Raw genomic sequence first — 6,158 nt, forward strand, 5'->3', positions numbered from 1 at the left:
CAATAATTACTCCTTATTCATACAATTGCTATATGCAATGCTACGCTGCATTTAAAGTGTAAAGTTATGAATGCATATGTAAATATACATAATAGGATGTTTATAATCCTTACTCTTTTTAAATATATATATGTGCATATATTATAAGTATTTTAGGCTAAGTGACTTTTTAGTTTTTGTATATATATTTTTGTATTTTTGTAAAATAGAGAATGAAAAATTAGACTTTTTAATACATTGGATAGTTGGTTTTTCCCTACCACAAAAAGAAAATAAAAAGGGAAAATTAAATTAAAATGATGATCATAATTATATTAAAAATAAATATACTTTTTTTATATTTGGCTACAGTCCTAATCGTTCTATTTTTATTTTGTTGGGATCCTGTTATAATTCAGTTTAGTTCGACTCATGTTCCATTCCATTGAATCAAAAATTGAATTAAGAATGTTATTAAATTATATATTATTTTATTAAATTGTATTTAATAATTATGTTGAAATATAATTAAATTATTTATTATTATTTTATTAAATTATATTTAATAATAATCTTATTAAAATTTAAGAACAATAGCAATAACAATAATCATCTACTTAACAAAACTTCTGCTAAGGGTAATTTGGTCATTTAAGTCTTTTTTTCTTATGCTATTACAACATTTATTCTATTCAATCAAACACAAAAAATACTATTACAGCTTTATTCCATTCCATTGAACCAAACAATTGAATTACTAATTACAGATCTATTCCAGTACAACTCTATTCCATTACAGTCCTATTCCATTCATCCTAACCAAACGTGGTGTTAGAATAATATCGGATATGCGTGAAAGCTCACACAAAGTGTGCTAACCATATGGTCATAACCATCTCTTTTCCTTTACATCATTACTCACTCGAGCCATAAATTGGGTCTGCTCACACAAGCTAACGATCGGAATGTAAACTACACGATGCCGCTCACATAAGCTGATGAGTATCCGCAACAAATACCAGAACTCAACCATCTGTAGGACATTTAGGACCAGCACCCGAAACATTATAGCCTAGGTCTGCCCACACAAGCTGACGGTCGGAATGTAAGTTACATTATGCTGCTCACACAAGATAATGAGTATCCGCAACAAATATGGACCTCAGCCAGCAGTAGAACATTCAGGACCAGCACCCGAAACATGAAAACCCTAATGACATGTCATTTGTATCCTATATATTTCTAAAGTTCAAATAGGGCTCGATAATCATCAATTTGTCATAATGTGAACATAGTCATATATATATATTGATTCATTTACATTAAAAAAACACATTTGACATTCAATTTAATCAACGTTTAAGTGATTATAGTTCATGCGAACTTACCTAGCTAAATTGCAGAAATGTCAAAGTACAAAGGTTATTTGGTAATTTTCTCTTCTTGATTTTCCAGTCAATCTTGTTCTAAATTAATAATTTCATTCAATTCATTAATTTAGATACTAAAAATAATTCATTTTATACAATTTAATCCCTTTTTAAATTTTTACAAATTTGCCCCCAACATTTTACTTTTATTCAATTTAGTCTCTGAGCCTAAAACATGCAAATTAACCATTTTTATTGCAAACACATACAAACCAAATATTCATAGATTCCATGTCAGCCCATTTTTGTAATAATTTCACAAAAAATCCTTGTATTTTTACTATTTCAACAATTTAGTCCCTAATCGGTAAATTCATCAAAATTACTTAACAAAATACTTATAAATAATAAATAATACCTCAAATTTGTCATGTAATATCTAAAATCACATAGATTCATCAATGGAAACATTCAATATCTTTAACAATTTCAAAATTGAAGGTACGGGCTTGCTGGACCTAATTGTAATGATATCAAAAACATCAAAATTACTAAAAACGAGTAAGAATTACTTACCATGCATGAGGAAATCACCATGGCCAAACCTAGTTTCATTTCCATGGACAGTAGGTTGTATTTGGAGAAGAAAAACAAAAATATGATAATAATTTAGCATTTTGTTTTCTTTTAATTAATTAATTATAAAATTACCATTTTGTCCACTTAAAAAAATCATCCAAATTTCATGCTTTTAGTTGTCCAAAACCGTCCACTAAATTCTTAAATGTTTTAATTAACATTTAAGTCCCTTTTCCTTTATTCAATAAGCCATTTAATCACTCAAATCAAATAGTGATCAAATTTTAGATCCTTTACAATTTAGTCCTTTTTAATTAATTAAGTATCAAAACATTAAAATTTCTTAACAAAAATTTAACACAACCTTAATAACACTCTGTAAATATTTATAAAAATATTTACGGCTCGATTTATAGAAACGAGGTCTCGATACCTCATTTTCTAAAACCACTTGACTTTAGGGTCTTACCACTTGAACTTAATTAATCATTCAAATATTATAAATTACCATATCAAAAACTTTTTAAAAATCATATTTGATTCGTAAATATTAAATAATAATATTTACAAACTTACTCGTTGGATTTATGGCCCCGAAACCACTGTTTTCGAATATACTGAAAAATGGGATGTTACACATTGTATGACTTGGACCGGTAACGGTGTCTTACCATTTGAGTTGGAACCAGAACATGTCACTACACATGTGAGGAGGGCATAAAATCTGACAGATTCCCAACCTCTACAAAGAGCCAACGAGTAGAGATTTAACCACCACCACACCTACCCATGGAGCAATATACTTTGCGCGATTACGCGATGCCTATTCTTGATGCTGTTAGAGGTAGTATTAATCACTCGACGTTTAATTCTAATAACTTTGAAATCAACCTGAAAATTATCCAATAAATACAAGCAAACCTTCAATTTTGAGGGTTAATGAATGAGGATCCAAACCAACATCTTAAGAGATTTCTAGCTATTTGTGACTCATTTAAATATAATGGGGTATTCGATGACGCTATCCGTCTTCGATTATTCCCTTTCTCTTTTTTTTATGGTAATTCATTTATGTTGTTAGATTCATAACCAATAGATTTCATCAGCAGTTGGGATGAGCTAGCGAGCAGATTCTTGGCAAAATACTTTACACCGAGTAAGAAAATGAAGCGTCATATGGATATTATGAATTTTTGACAATTAGAAGGGGGAATCACTATACGAGGCATGTGAGTGCTTTAAAATCCTGTTACGTAAGTGCCCATATCATGGCTTACAAGATTGGCTACAACTTCAAGTTTTTAATAATGGGCTTGGTGGAAATTTGCAATCCAGTCTTGATGAAATGTCTGTGGGGACATTCACGCCAAAGACAGAGACCGAAGCTTTGCCAACTCATCAAGGACGTGTCAATAAATTCTTACATATGGTCAGTTAAATAGTTCACATATAAAGCCAAAGAATCAACCGTGAATGTGATCTATAGTAATGATCAGTATCAACAATTTCTCAAAAGGCTCTATCAATTGGAGAAAAGTTCGACCAAGGCACAAGTCCAAAATCAACCAATTTTAACCCCTTCTAATGCAGGCCATGATGGTGAAGGCACTATGTAGGAAATGCTAATAAGTGCAACCAAATAGAGGTTAACTATGTGAGGGAATAGAGGATATAACCCATACTTCAACACCTATACTCTAGGGTGGCGTGAGCATCCTCTCCCTAGGTGGGGAGGGAACCATGGAGGTCCTTCCAATAAATGAGCCCAAAATATTAATCCTTTTAGACCCAATGCATCTTATCAACCTCCATTGCCATTTAGGGCACCCCAAGATCTGAAAAGAAAATCAACCTTTAATAGTGACCCTGTGATGTCGGTTAAGGTAAGCAAGGTAGAAGAAGGCTTGCATGTGGTGAAAGCCAATGTGTGTCAAGTTCATGGTCAATTAGACCAAATTGTGCAATTATTTCAAAACCATACACCTTCTAGCAACCTTAGTAATACCGAGCCAAACTTGAAAAGGGAAGGAAAAAAACATGCAAAGAAAATTACCCTTAGATCCAGGGTTGTGGTTAAGGAACCTACCTGCCCAGTTAAAGGTAAGAAGGATGAGAGCACCCACAATCCTAATGTTGGGGATGGGGTGGGAAAGAAGGAAGGAGTTGAGAGCGAGCTTACATGAACTAAATCAAAAGATTGAATCGTTTCAATACAACAACCAAACCCAACCCCTATACCCTTTCTGAGTAGACTAGAAGAGAATAAAAAATGAGACAATGAGGAGTTTCTAGACTTCCTTAAGATGTTTAAGGCTTTAAATCTCAACCTCCCGTTGCTTGAGGTCCTAGAAAAGGTGCTGAGATATGCCAAGTTCCTTAGAGAAGTGGTGTCTAGGAGAAAGAACATTGGGAGAGAAGAGTGATTCACTTATAATGTCGAATGTAGTGCTATTGTGTTTAGGAAAGTCCCACCAAAACTCAAGGACGTAGGTAGTTTCACCATTCCCATAGAGATTGGAGGTGTTAATTTTGGCAAGGCACTTTGTGATCTTGGAGCAAGTATAAACTTAATGCCTTTGTCCATCTACTGTAGGTTAGGCCTAAGTGACTTTAGGGAAACTTCAGTAACCCTCCAACTAGCTGATAGGTCCCTAGTTCACCCGAAAGGAGTTTTGGAGGATGTTTTAGTAAGAGTTCGACAATTCATCTTACCGGTTGACTTCATAATTTTTTACTTTGAGGAGGATTTAGAGATATCGGTTCTATTAGAGAGACTATCCCTAGCTACCTATAAGGCCACCATAGATGTAGGCAAAGAAGAGATGACGATGGAAGTTGGTGGAGAGGTAGAAACCTTTAGGTGTGTAGAACTCGAACCTAAAGTGAATGAAGTGCCCTCTAATAGTGAGCTACAGTGCCAAGCCGTTTGAGAAGTTTTCAATGACGCGACTAAAAATATAAGATATTTGAATTTGTGTATGTTTTCAGGTTCAAGACCGAGGATATAAGGCATTTGTGTGACACCCCAAACCTGACTGGGACAGACCGGCCTGAATTTGAAGTGTTATATTACCTTCCTAAGTGACTCTTTGGCTAATGACCACCCAAGACACACCCCAACCTTATAACACCCTAATCTTATCTTATTATTAGTTATTTATTAACACAGAAGCAAATTATAAGCCAATTTTAAACTTTTCCTAGGTAATTTAACCTAAGGGCATTTTTGTCATTTTACCACCTATGGTAAAACTAACCCTATTTTAGATCTAAGCATTTACTGGTCTTCTTTTAGTCAAAATCATGCAAGCCTAAAAATTTCAGGTTAAATTGAGTTCGTTTGCTATGTCTAATTCAAATTTTATTATTAGGGAGTAAATTGTAATAAATACCAACTATCAGGACCTATTCCAATTTACAAATTCAGTGTGTTTCTATCAAATTTTACCCATTACGAGACTAATCCTAAATTATTACCAAGTTTCCTTATCATTTAGGGCTCTAATTAGACTCATCAATTTTCAGGATTAAAGCATAACTTTAGATAAATTAGAATACCAATTTAAAAAGACAAAAATTCAAACCCCCCAAAACTCACACGGCCGTTTCACCTACCCACGCGCTCGTGTGCAACCCCTCATATGCCCGTGTGAACAAGCACACACCAATGTGAAAACTACTGCAGCTATTTTTGCGAAAAACTTATTTTAAAACTCGATTTTGCATATTTAAATGGCCAATTTAACCCGATTTAACTATGATTAACTAACATACATATACACACAACTTCAATTGAATTTATTGACATCAATTAAGACTTATTTAAATAGAAATAGACAATTAATTTCATGCACATCAAACACTGATTAAACCAAACAAGTGACATACCTTAGTCGGTAGTAAGCCACTCTATGGAAGCTTAATTTAAACAACCGTTAGTATAAATTTCATGCTTCACACATCAGGTTATCAGTCACCATGTTATCGAGCAACAACATGCCATAAATAAATCAATAATTAAACCCAAACATGCCTTAAAATTATTTTAAAACCATCCAAAATAAATGTCCATTGTCCAAAGTCCAATTACAACCAAAATCAACTGATTCCCAAGAGTTCCACAATGCTCGATTACATTCTTTAAAATGTGTAATAAAATCTCTACCAAGCCTAAATCTCTTGGAACTCTCTTTCTCTGCTCCTCAGCTCTTCAATCCCGATGATTATCTT

Source organism: Gossypium arboreum, chromosome 11 (assembly GCF_025698485.1).
Source record: "Gossypium arboreum isolate Shixiya-1 chromosome 11, ASM2569848v2, whole genome shotgun sequence".
Taxonomy (NCBI): domain Eukaryota; kingdom Viridiplantae; phylum Streptophyta; class Magnoliopsida; order Malvales; family Malvaceae; genus Gossypium; species Gossypium arboreum.